The 11,317-nt window shown below is 45.5% G+C and overlaps 1 long non-coding RNA gene across 3 annotated transcripts; it reads right to left on the minus strand.

Annotated features, from left to right (window-relative positions):
• Positions 1-207: 207 nt before the first annotated feature.
• On the minus strand, positions 208-10,154 carry LOC132812484 (uncharacterized). Of its 3 annotated transcripts, none has more exons than XR_009643673.1 (2): positions 10,061-10,154; positions 208-5,465 (listed from the first exon to the last, which is right to left on the minus strand). It is a non-coding gene; the product is annotated as an uncharacterized LOC132812484 (long non-coding RNA). The 3 variants fall into 3 exon arrangements; XR_009643671.1 differs by having other exon boundaries at positions 208-5,468; XR_009643672.1 differs by having other exon boundaries at positions 208-5,660.
• Between the last annotated feature and the right edge of the window lie 1,163 nt (positions 10,155-11,317).

Below are 11,317 nucleotides of genomic sequence, written 5' to 3' on the forward strand. Positions count from 1 at the left end.
TCTCCTCACCACAAACACGGGTGATGGTATCATGAGAATAGAGTAAAGAGGCTGAGTGTTTAATCTGTAGAACTGTGAGAGATTAAAACATAGTGATGCTGAAACACGAGGAGTGGCAGCGATCACTTATTTCCAAACAGACATTGACAGGGAGAGAAATTCATACTTTACCCAGGATTGATTGGTTTGATTTATTGCCACATGTACCTCAGTACAGGGAAACACTTTATTTATGAGCAGTGGAGGCAGATTATAGTAAACATGGCCAGACAGATCATACGGTGGAAATAAACTTGGACAGAGTAACCCATACAGGTTAAACTGAACAGGACGTGCACGAGACAAGATCAACATGAACAAGATCAGCAATATTTGAACTTAGAGAGTCCATCCATCAGTCCAACGTGTATTTCCTAATAGTTTATATGCCTAAATTAACTCTCCCCACGTTATTGTGCAGTCGGCGTGTGAACCCGTACAGAACGTCAGGTTACTCACAATCCCCAACAGCAGCCACAATACCTTCCGTCTGAAACAGGTAGCCATTCCCATCAGCTTCCGCTCTACACAGAGAACACCAGGCTGGCTTCTCGGAGATGGAAGGTGCCTTCTTGAGACTTCACACATATGGCTTCCCTCCTCACCGCGAGAAAACCAAATTAAAGTCCCACATGTGTATCATGAGCAACAGAGCCATGAGGAACAACGTGGAGCAGTCTGTCTATGCAGCCTCTGCTTCAATTGTTTATCATGTTGGAGCATCAATTAGGAGACACCTCAGACTGCCGATACTGGAGATCAGAGTAGAGAGTCGATTGTTGGAAACGTACAGCAGGTCAGGCAGCATCCGAGAAGCAGGAGAACCGACGTTTTGGGCATAACTCATTCATCAGGAATCAGCATCAATTACCTCATTCTGCCCCTGTGTAAGTGCATTGAGGTGGGAATGGCCTCCTCCTGATCCTGTGTAAGTGACTCAAGGGACTGACTGTCTTCTTCCTTGTCCGATTGGGCAGGGCGAAGGGCCTGATTATGTTGCCCCTGGTTCCTGTATGACAGCTCGATGTGTTGACAAGTGTGATGATGCTGCAGGTTTAAGAGGCTTTTTTATCCTGGTTTCTTTTAAGAGAGATATTGAACGATCGTTACGAAGCTGGCTAGTTAAGACCACTTGAGTAAACAGCGAGGGAGGCCTTAGGTTTATTTTAATGCAGTGAATGGGTGTGGCCAGCTCTCACAGATTAGGATCACTGGGTTTTGTTTCTCAGTAACATCAAAAATTATAGGGGTCTCCACAGAGTTGGAAGTTTCACAGAATGTCTCCTGGCTGCTACTCTCTCTGAATTTTCTCTAGATGCTGTTTTCTATTCTTGCATTTTCCTTTTGTGGTTATTGGAATTTCCTATGTTGGACTAGTTCATTAGTAATAGCTCCTAGTTCTATTATTCTGTTAAGATGTCCAATAGAATTATGTTATTCTAAATTTCTCTTTCTTTGGTTTTATTTCATCTTTCGTGTTTAAATAAATGGTGTTTTGCTCACCACCGAGTTGTTTGACCTGTCACATTGCATCTGAAACAGACACTTTACATTTCCTTTAAAATAACAAAATGTAAGAATCTAGGCTACCGCCTACAAATATTTTCAAAGGGCTCTGGTCTGGCCCATCACACTGGAATCCTTCTCTTCCTGAGTAATAGGCTGGAGGCACTGAATGGGCTGTCCCTGTTCTTCTCCAATCATGTCAATGGGCTGAATGATTTCCTCATATTCCTGTGAAACCAGAGTGAGGTGTGGAATGACCTCTTGTTTTACTGTGGCAATGTGCAGTGTCAGACAGTGCTGTTACATGAATGTTACTGACACTTTAACAGCATAAGCCTCAATAGAGTCTGGTCTTCCTGCACATGGACACAGACCAGTTCAGGAGCTGACGGAGGACAAAATGTTTTGAACATAGTGCAATCTTCAGTGACCAACCCCACTTCAGATCTTATGGTGGGGAGGGTGGGGGTGGGGAGACATTGATGAAGCAGCTGTAGAAGTTTGTGAAGAGGAAGCTTCCCTGAGGATCTCCCACAGAGCTGATTCAGGAATGAGATGATGAACATCTTCCTTTGTGTCATGTTTGACTCCAAACACTGGAGAGTTCACTCTGATTCCCATTAACTTCAGATTTGTTAAGCTCCTTGATGTCAACAGAAGCCTTGATATCAGGGCCAGTCATTTTCACCTGACCCCTTGATTCAACCTCTTTTGTTCATATCAATAGGCCATGGTATAGGAGCAGCAAGGGTTTTCTCCAAACAGGTGGCATTGAATGTCAGAATTTCTCTTCTCAAGTGTGTTCGGGGAGCCAGATGACTGAATGTATTTGTAGAGGAGGTCGATGGATATTGACCAGTCCGAGAGGTGAGGGCGATGAGGAATTGGGTATGAAAGAGGATTTCAGACCGAGAACAGATCAGCCACAATCTTAGTGAAGGGCAAGGCTGGCTTGGGGAGTGAACGACCTGCCCCTGTGTCTGATGTTCTCACATTCTGCTATTGGAAAGTTAGTGTGTGTTATTTTCATGAATGTTCTGTTATTGAATGTTGCAGTCAGGGAAACCAGAGGATTTTGTGAGCCATCGCTGGGTGAGGTATGGGGGCTGTATTCATAGTGAATTTTGATCGACAACATGACCAACAAATGGAGCACAAGTTTCAGAGAGGGGAAGCTCTGTGAAGAGAGATGAGGGGCCTCTTTCATACCCAGCCCGGGTTTTACAATTACATTTCTCAAATCACATCAAAGTGTGTGGGACAATCTTGAAGGGCCGAATAATCTCCTCTGTTTCTGTGCACCAGGTTATAGAAGTAAGTAGCCTCTAAATGCTCCTGCCTAACAGGTTTAATGGGCTGAATGGAACACAGGAACACGGGATTGAGGGACAGGAGTGAGTCATTAGATACTTTGAAAATTCTCCACCAGACATTAAGATTGTAGCTGATCAGGTTGGGGTCTCAATCCCACTTTCGTGTCTGTATCCCATTATCCATGACTCAGTTCTCTGTCAAATATTTACCTAATGCAGCTATCAATCAATGTGAACATAGAGGCACGATAAACTTCCAGTGAAGAGAATTCTCACTTGAAAGGTCCATTCAGAATTATTTGTCGTTCCTCTGATAAAATCAAAGCGTCATGCAGAATGGGAACAGACCCGTAAGTCCAACCTGTTCACTCCGATTAGATATCAAATCTGATCCAGTTCCATTTGCCAGCATTTGGCCGATATCCCTCGTCTTTCAGATACTTTTTAAATGTGCGATTGTAACCTCCTTCACCACTTCCTCTGACAGCAATTTCTGAACACACACCACTCTGTGTGTGAAACATTTATCTTCAGTCCCTTCTAAATCATTCCCCCTCTCCCCTCCAACCTATACTCTCCTGTTCTGGACTCCCCTACCCTGGGGAGCAGAGCGTGGCTGTTCAGAATATCCATGCCCCTGCTGGTTTTATAAACCTCTATAGTGTGACCCCTCAACCTCTGACACTCCAGGGGGAAACATCTCAACCTAATCAACCTCTCCCTAAAGTTCAAACCTCCAGTCCTGGGACATCCGTGTAAGTCATTTCTGCAGACAACCGAGTTGTATGTAGTATTCTTAAAGTGGCCTCACCAACATCCTGTACAGATATAACATGCCACCACAACTCCTATATTCAATGCTCTGACTGATTAAGGCAAATGTGCCAAATGTGTTCTGCACCGCACTGTCTGCATTAGACTCCACTTTCAAGGAACAATGTACCTGCAGCCCTATGTCCGTTTGTTTCTCAACACTCCCCAGGACCTGACCATAAATGTATGACTTCTGCCCTGATTTGCGTTCACAACATACAAAACGTCGTCTTTATCTAAATTAAACTTCGTCTGTCACTCCTTGCCCCTTTGTACCATCCAATTGTGGTCTTGTTGTACTCTGAGATAATCTACTACACCACCTTTCTGATGTAATCAGTAAACTTACTAACTATGGCTCCGATATTCACATCTAAATCCTTTACATAAATGATGAAATGTTGTGAACTCAGTCCTGATCCTTACAGCACACTGCTGCTCACAAGCCTCCAGTTTTAAAAAATACCCCTCTTCCTTCAAGCCAATTGTGACGAGCTTCCTCTGTATCCCATGTGACTGAAACTTATTAATCTCTCTACCAATCAGAATGAAATATTAGCTATGAAGAGAGGCTGAGTAGGTTAGGTTTATTTTCACTAGAAAAAAGAAGATGGGGGGGGGGGAACCTGTTTGAGGTTTGCAAAATCATGAAGGTTATAGATCGGGTGGACAGAGACAAGCTTTTTCCCAGGATGAAGGATTCAATAACGAGAGGTCGTGCTTTCAGGGTGAGAGGTAGACAGTTTAAGGGGGATACACACAGTAAGTACTTTACACAGAGGGTGGTGGGCGTTTGGGACGGTTTGCTAGCAGAGGTGGTAGAGGCAGGCACGACAGATTCATTTAAGGTGCGTCTAGACAGATGCATGAGTAGGTGGGGAGCAGAGGAGTAGCTGGGGAGCAGAGGAGTAGGTGGGGAGCAGAGGGATACAGATGGTTAGGAAGTGACCGACAGATGTAAACAGTACATTTGGATCGGCTCAGGCTTGGAGGGTGAAGGGCCTGTTCCTGGGCTGGAAATTTTCTTTGTTCTTTGTTATTTAAATGAACACCTTGCTGAAGTCCACATAGACAATGTCAACCAAACTGCCCTCATCAATCTTTGTCATCTCTTCAATAATCGCAACCAAATTAATGAGACATGATTTCCCATGCAGAAAGCTATGTTGTCTACCCCGATCAGCCCTCACCTTCCCAAATGTATGTAAATCCTATCCCTCAGAATCCCTTCCAACAACTTACCCACCACTGACATCTGGCTCACCGGTCTAGAGTTACCCGGCTTTTTGGGTCACTGTTTCCTTTCTAGTCCCACTCCTCCACTGCTCACAACAAACGTTAAATGTAACCAGGTCGGTGATGTGGCCGATGATACCGGTTTCAGACTGGGTCAGGGTCAGTTTTAGGAACAAGTCAGGCTAGTTTCTTTAATCTGCTCAAATAGCACGTTTATGATCCAGAGCAATGTTACTCCAACTATGGTGGAAAGATGAATGGCAAACTATTTTTGTATTGCAAATATATAATCAATATTTCCCTTTCTATAACACACACACACACACACACACACACACACACACACACACACACACACACACACACACACACACACACACACAATCTCTCTGCAATTGTAACTTGAAAGAACTTTGTCCAGAACCTTGTACATTGTCCAAACGATGTCTCCATCACATTCCCTGTTCCATGTCGGTGCATCATTGCTGCTGTCATACACAGAGCCATACCCTTAGCAGAAAATGGTCTTGGTCGATTTGAAGATATGTTTTTATGTTCCTGCTTCATTAAAAAATAAAAATGTCTAATTTATTCAGAATACTTGTGTTAAAATGAATGCAGTTTTTAAAAGAAATACAGAAATTGCTGGAAAAGCTCGGCAGGTCTGTCAGGATCCAGATGCCTTTTACATGCTATAGTTGTACCAGCCTCCACCACTTCCTCTGGCAGCTCATTCCATACGCACACCACCGTCTGTGTGAAAAGATGCCCGTTAGGCCTCATCAAAACCTTTTCCCTCTCACTTTCCACCAATGCCATCGAGTTTTGGACGCCCCTAACCTGGGGAAAAACCCGGACGACTCAACCTATCCATGACCATTCTGATTTTATAAACCTTTACTGCTGCGAAATGTGACTTCAATCAACACGAATGGCTGTACTTTCAGTCATCCTGGGCCTAAATTCTGAAATGCAACACTGACACCTTTTCTTTCTCCATCAAGTCACAATGCTAAAACCAGTTTAATCAGTTTGTTCAGATATATTAGGAGACACTTCTGTGGGATTTACACCTAGACCTTTGTGCCCAGATGTAGGGACACGAGCACCACTCGGCAATACCCATAAAGCTGTAACATTATTCTCCTGTGTGTTTGTCCATCAGCCTGTTCTGTCATACTGTGACATACCTCTGCAACAGGCAGGACTTCAATCCAGGCCTTCTCATCCAGAGCTAGGAACACTACCACACAAGTTCAGGAATTAGAATCAAACCCAGGGCCATGGCTCAGAGACACGGACACTGCCCACTATACTACCATACCCAGATTTTGGGTCATATTTTAGTGCCCGCTTCCAGCTCAGTGTGGATTGATTATAATCAGGTTACTATTACTGAATTACAAAAAACACTTTGTATTATTAAACAAATGCAAGATACTTGTCTCAACTGTAGGATATTGAGTGTACTTGCTGAATATTGAAATTAACTATGACCATCTTTAATCGCTATTATCTGTAGTCTGCAATATTAGGGAAAGACATCCCACAGAAACACTCTGCCCAATGAAGGGTCTCAAATAGATGTTTATTACTGAACACCAGAGGCGAAGGAAGGGATTAATTTCTGACCCCAAAACACCGATCAATCTTACCCACCTCTAACGTGTGTCTGCCCTCTGTCTAAAACCATGAAATGATACCAGGCCGCTGATTACTGTCCAGCCTCTCCTCCCCACTGACTGTGTCTGCAATCCGTCCCTCCTCCCTCTAACCACACAAGGCAACCCAAGCTCAGGGTCTTTGTGAAAATCAAGGCCAGAGTGTGCAGGCCTCCTGGAGAGGGGTGGGCATTTTAAAATTGGAGGGGGAGGGGGAGGTGGCAGTCATATCACACACTGGGCTGAGGGGTGGCAGATGGAGGATAGTCTGGATTAATGCCAGGCATTGGATTTGGTAAATCAAACAAGAACAGGACCTATACAATTAAAAGTAGGGTCTTTTGGTGGTGTTGTAGTACAGAGACCTAGGCTGTCAGGTTTAATTCTTTAAAATTTGCATCTGATACAGAAAGTGGCTAAGAAGGTGTTTAACACACTTGTCTTCATAGGTCAGACCTTTGAGTATTGGAATTGGGATGTCGTGTTGTGGCTGTACAGGACATTGGTGAGGCCTCTCCTGGAATACTGTGTCCAGTCTGGACATCCTGCCCGCTCATTCCATAGGCACACCACCCTCTGGGTGAAAATGCTGCCCCTTAGGTCACTTTTAAATGTTACTCTCTCACCTTAAGCCTATGTCCTCTAGTTTTGGACTCCCCCGTACCCTTAGCAAATACCTTGACTATTCACTTTGATATTATTGACCTTGATATTATTAAGCTGGAGAAGGCTCAGAAGAGATTAACCTGGATGTTGCTGGGAATGGAGGGATTGAGCTATAAGGAGAGGCTGAATAGGTTGGGACATTTTTCACTGGAGAGTATGAGATGGAGGGGTAACTTTACAGAGGTTTATAAAATGATGAGGGGTACAGATAAGCTGTAGGGCTGATGTCTTTTCCCGAGAGTTGGGGTTTCAAAACGGAGGAATATTTTGAGGTGTGAGGAAAAAGATTTACAAAAGTCAGGAGAGGTAATTATTTTAGACAGAAGCTGGCAAATGTGTGGAATAAACTTCCAGAGGAACTGGTGAAAATAGGGACAGTTACAATATTTAAAGGACATTTAGATCAGTACACGGATAAGACATCAGTTTGGATGGTGCTGTGAGCAGCTGCCCTCCCTCTCCCTCCCCTCCCCCTCCCCCTGTCCGAATGAATCCCTGTTGGTTTTCACCCTCTGCCAATGCCTGTGCAGTGGCGTGGGGAGGCCAGCAGAGGGTGGCATTGTATCACTTTCAGCACCACAGAGACAGCCAGACCTGCCCCACACAGAGACACACAGATACACACACAGCAATTGTTAGGGCACAGTGTGAAGCTCATCTGGTAACTTAAACTAAACATAAAGAAATGCTCAATTTACCTTATAAACTGTTGAAATATGAGTGATAGAGAACTCCCAAATTCCAGTGTTTAAACAAAAAATATCAATGTATTTTTTTTAACTCTGAAAGTGAACATTTTACATCAACTATTCACAACTCTGGGACCCTCTTTCTCCTAACTGTTTATTACCCTACTCCAACTCTACAGCAATATACTGTTTCAATGAGACACTTATTAAAATTACATAAACGTAATTTCAAAACCATACAGCAGCTGTTGTTTCATCTGACCTCACACCAATGTCCCTTTTCCCATCTTCCCTGGGAAGACTGGCTCATGTTACAGGATGCTATCGAAGTGTCTACGTTTCAGCATTCTGATACCTGGGAGCACAACCTTCCATGACACTGTCTCTCAGTCTCTCCCTGTCAGTCTATACCCCAAACCCCTCCCATGTGGTGATATTTAAACTGATTCCACTGCCATCTCTGTCTCTCTCTGGCAGTGATGTTCACACACACAGCACCCCCTTGTCATGGTACAATGGAGATATGGAGCTGTAAATGGGTGGGAGCTGCACATCCTGTCACTTCCAGCATGGGCTGCAAGTTTCCCCACACTGGGCAGGAATCTAACACAGTGTTACTGGGTAATGCACTGGGGTGGGGTACACAGTCCTACATGCTGGGAGGGTAACTGCTCCGGGGTTACAGATCAGTGCACTGGGGTGGGGTACACAGTCCTACATGCTGGGAGGGTAACTGCTCCTGGGTTACAGATCAATGCACTGGGGTGGGGTACACAGTCCTACATGCTGGGAGGGTAACTGCTCCTGGGTTACATACGAATTCACGGGTGATCACTGCACAGGTCTCTGTGCTGGTCAGACTGTCTGGTTGAAGTTTATAGATAATACAATGATGTGGTCAGTGCAGCTCCCCGTGCGGAACAGATATGTAGCCTGTGCACAGTACATCATGTTGGTGGGGTGGATGGGGGTGAAAGGTGATGGACAGGTCACGGAACGCCCCGGAACGTTCTGTCCCTGACATTCTATAACTGACACTCCCCGGAACGTTCTGACCCCGACATTCTATAACTGACATTCCCCAGAACGGTCTGTCCCTGACATTCTATAACTGACACTCCCCGGAACGTTCTGTCCCTGACATTCTATAACCGACATTCCCCGGAACGTTCTGTCCCTGACATTCTATAACTGACATTCCCCGGAACGTTCTGACCCCGACATTCTATAACTGACATTCTCCGGAACGTTCTGTCCCCGGCATTCTATAACTGACATTCCCCGGAACGTTCTGTCCCTGACATTCTATAACTGACACTCCCCGGAACGTTCTGACCCCGACATTCTATAACTGACATTCCCCAGAACGGTCTGTCCCTGACATTCTATAACTGACACTCCCCGGAACGTTCTGACCCCGACATTCTATAACTGACATTCCCCGGAACGTTCTGTCCCTGACATTCTATAACTGACATTCCCGGAACGTTCTGTCCCTGACGTTGTTTGTTTGTGAACGGCCGGACGTCAGTGAATTGAACAAACGATAAGATCCCGAGGGAAGAGATCCCGTTCCAGGGAGAAGGAGACACTGTTCCGAAGGCCCCTCAGGCAGTTAAAGGGGGGAATACGTTTTCCCTGCGTTTACATTTCTCCACGACACAGGATCGACCACAATTTAGACCAAAATACAGGAAATTCCCAAACTCCGTTTGTCTTCAGGAAACTGGGAGAGAATCCTTCAGGACAGCAACGTTCCCACCCTCCGTATTAGGAACTGGGAAGGAGTGACCTGTGTCTGCTCTCGAGTGATCGAGTGTGTGGGAATGTTCTAGAAACCATCTGTCCTTATGGATGTGTCTCTGTGTGTTTGGGGAGGGAGGGTTTCTTGTGGTTTATGTCACATTTTTGTCAGAAATTCCGACCTTCCCATTTGTTATTCCAGCTCCAATTATTTTAATAAATCCCTGAATACAGGGACACATTTGAAAATCTCACTGGGTCCCCGATCAAACGGGTCCCTTTGCCTCCAGGCTGATGGATAATGGGTTTGTTTTCCTTCCTCACAGTTAACGTAGTGACCATCTACGTCCTGCTTTATAAAGATTGTGGATTGTCTCCATGTGTCAGACGTTACCTGGGGGCCATGGCAGCGGCGGATCTCCTGGTCATTATCCTCGACCTGATCCTGAGACACATTCCCATTGTTTATCAGGAACAGTTTTATTTCCTGAGGACTCCGTCCCCGTGTGTAATATCCACGCCGTCCTGCTTTATGCAGCCACTGACTGCTCTGTCTGGTTCACCGTCACTTTCACCTTTGATCGGTTTGTGGCCATTTGTTGCCAGAAGCTGAAAAGTAAATATTGCAGTGAGAAAACGGCGGCTGTGGTTCTGGGAGCAGTGACTGTGCTGAGCTGTTTAAAGAACATTTCCTGGTATTTTATGCTCACGGCTCGGTATTGGCTGGGGAACGCCCCTGGTTTTGTGATGTAACAGTCGCTGTTCTATTCTCCAGTGTCTGGGTCACAATCGAGTTCCTCCACCACATTCTAACCCCGGGTGTCCCATTTCTCCTGATTCTGCTGCTCAATGTTCTCACCGTCAGACACATTTTAGTGACCAGCAGAGCCCGCAGGAGACTCCGCGCTCACACCAATGGGGACGCTCAGTCTGACACTGAAATGAGAAACCGAAAAAAATCCATCATTTTACTGTTTGTGATCTCGGCCAATTTCATCCTGTTATGGTCAACGTTAATGCTGTATTCTATATGGTACCGGATGTATAATATTGGGTATCGGTCTGTGTATCTCGATCTCTTTGTGCAGGAATTGGGCTTCATGCTGCAGCTCCTCAGTTGCTGCACAAACACCGCGATTTATGCCGTGACCCAGACTAAGTTCAGGCAGCAGCTGAAGAATGTGCTGAAATATCCCTTCACCCAAATCCATCCATCCATCAAATTCCCTCATTAATCACACCATCCGGGATTTTCTCATTTCAGTTCAGTGTTTCAGCGATGGAGCAGCCTGTCGCTATGGTAACAGACTGAGGGGAGCGCTGGTTTGTCCATCCTTATCCCACAGGGGGGTTACAGGGAAACATTTCAATGTTTCTCACAACTCAGGGGCCAGTGAGAAAAGGCACCATCCCACTGACTGTGTCCATCACTTCCATTAAAATGCTGATTACAGCGTGCCGAGCAGCAGAGGGACCGATGTTGTTGTGTGTCTTTGTGTTGGAGAAGCTGAGCTGGAGAGAGACAGACTCAGCCCCAAGTCCTGGTCCTCAGGGAAGGGGAGGGCACCGCGCCCTGAGCTCAGGAGCTGGGGTTAACTCCCTCTGTCCCCCCACTCCAGCCTGGCCTCCCCATTACCTCTCCCCTACTCTT

The sequence above is a fragment of the Hemiscyllium ocellatum genome, unplaced genomic scaffold (assembly GCF_020745735.1).
Source record: "Hemiscyllium ocellatum isolate sHemOce1 unplaced genomic scaffold, sHemOce1.pat.X.cur. scaffold_276_pat_ctg1, whole genome shotgun sequence".
NCBI classification, from domain to species: domain Eukaryota; kingdom Metazoa; phylum Chordata; class Chondrichthyes; order Orectolobiformes; family Hemiscylliidae; genus Hemiscyllium; species Hemiscyllium ocellatum.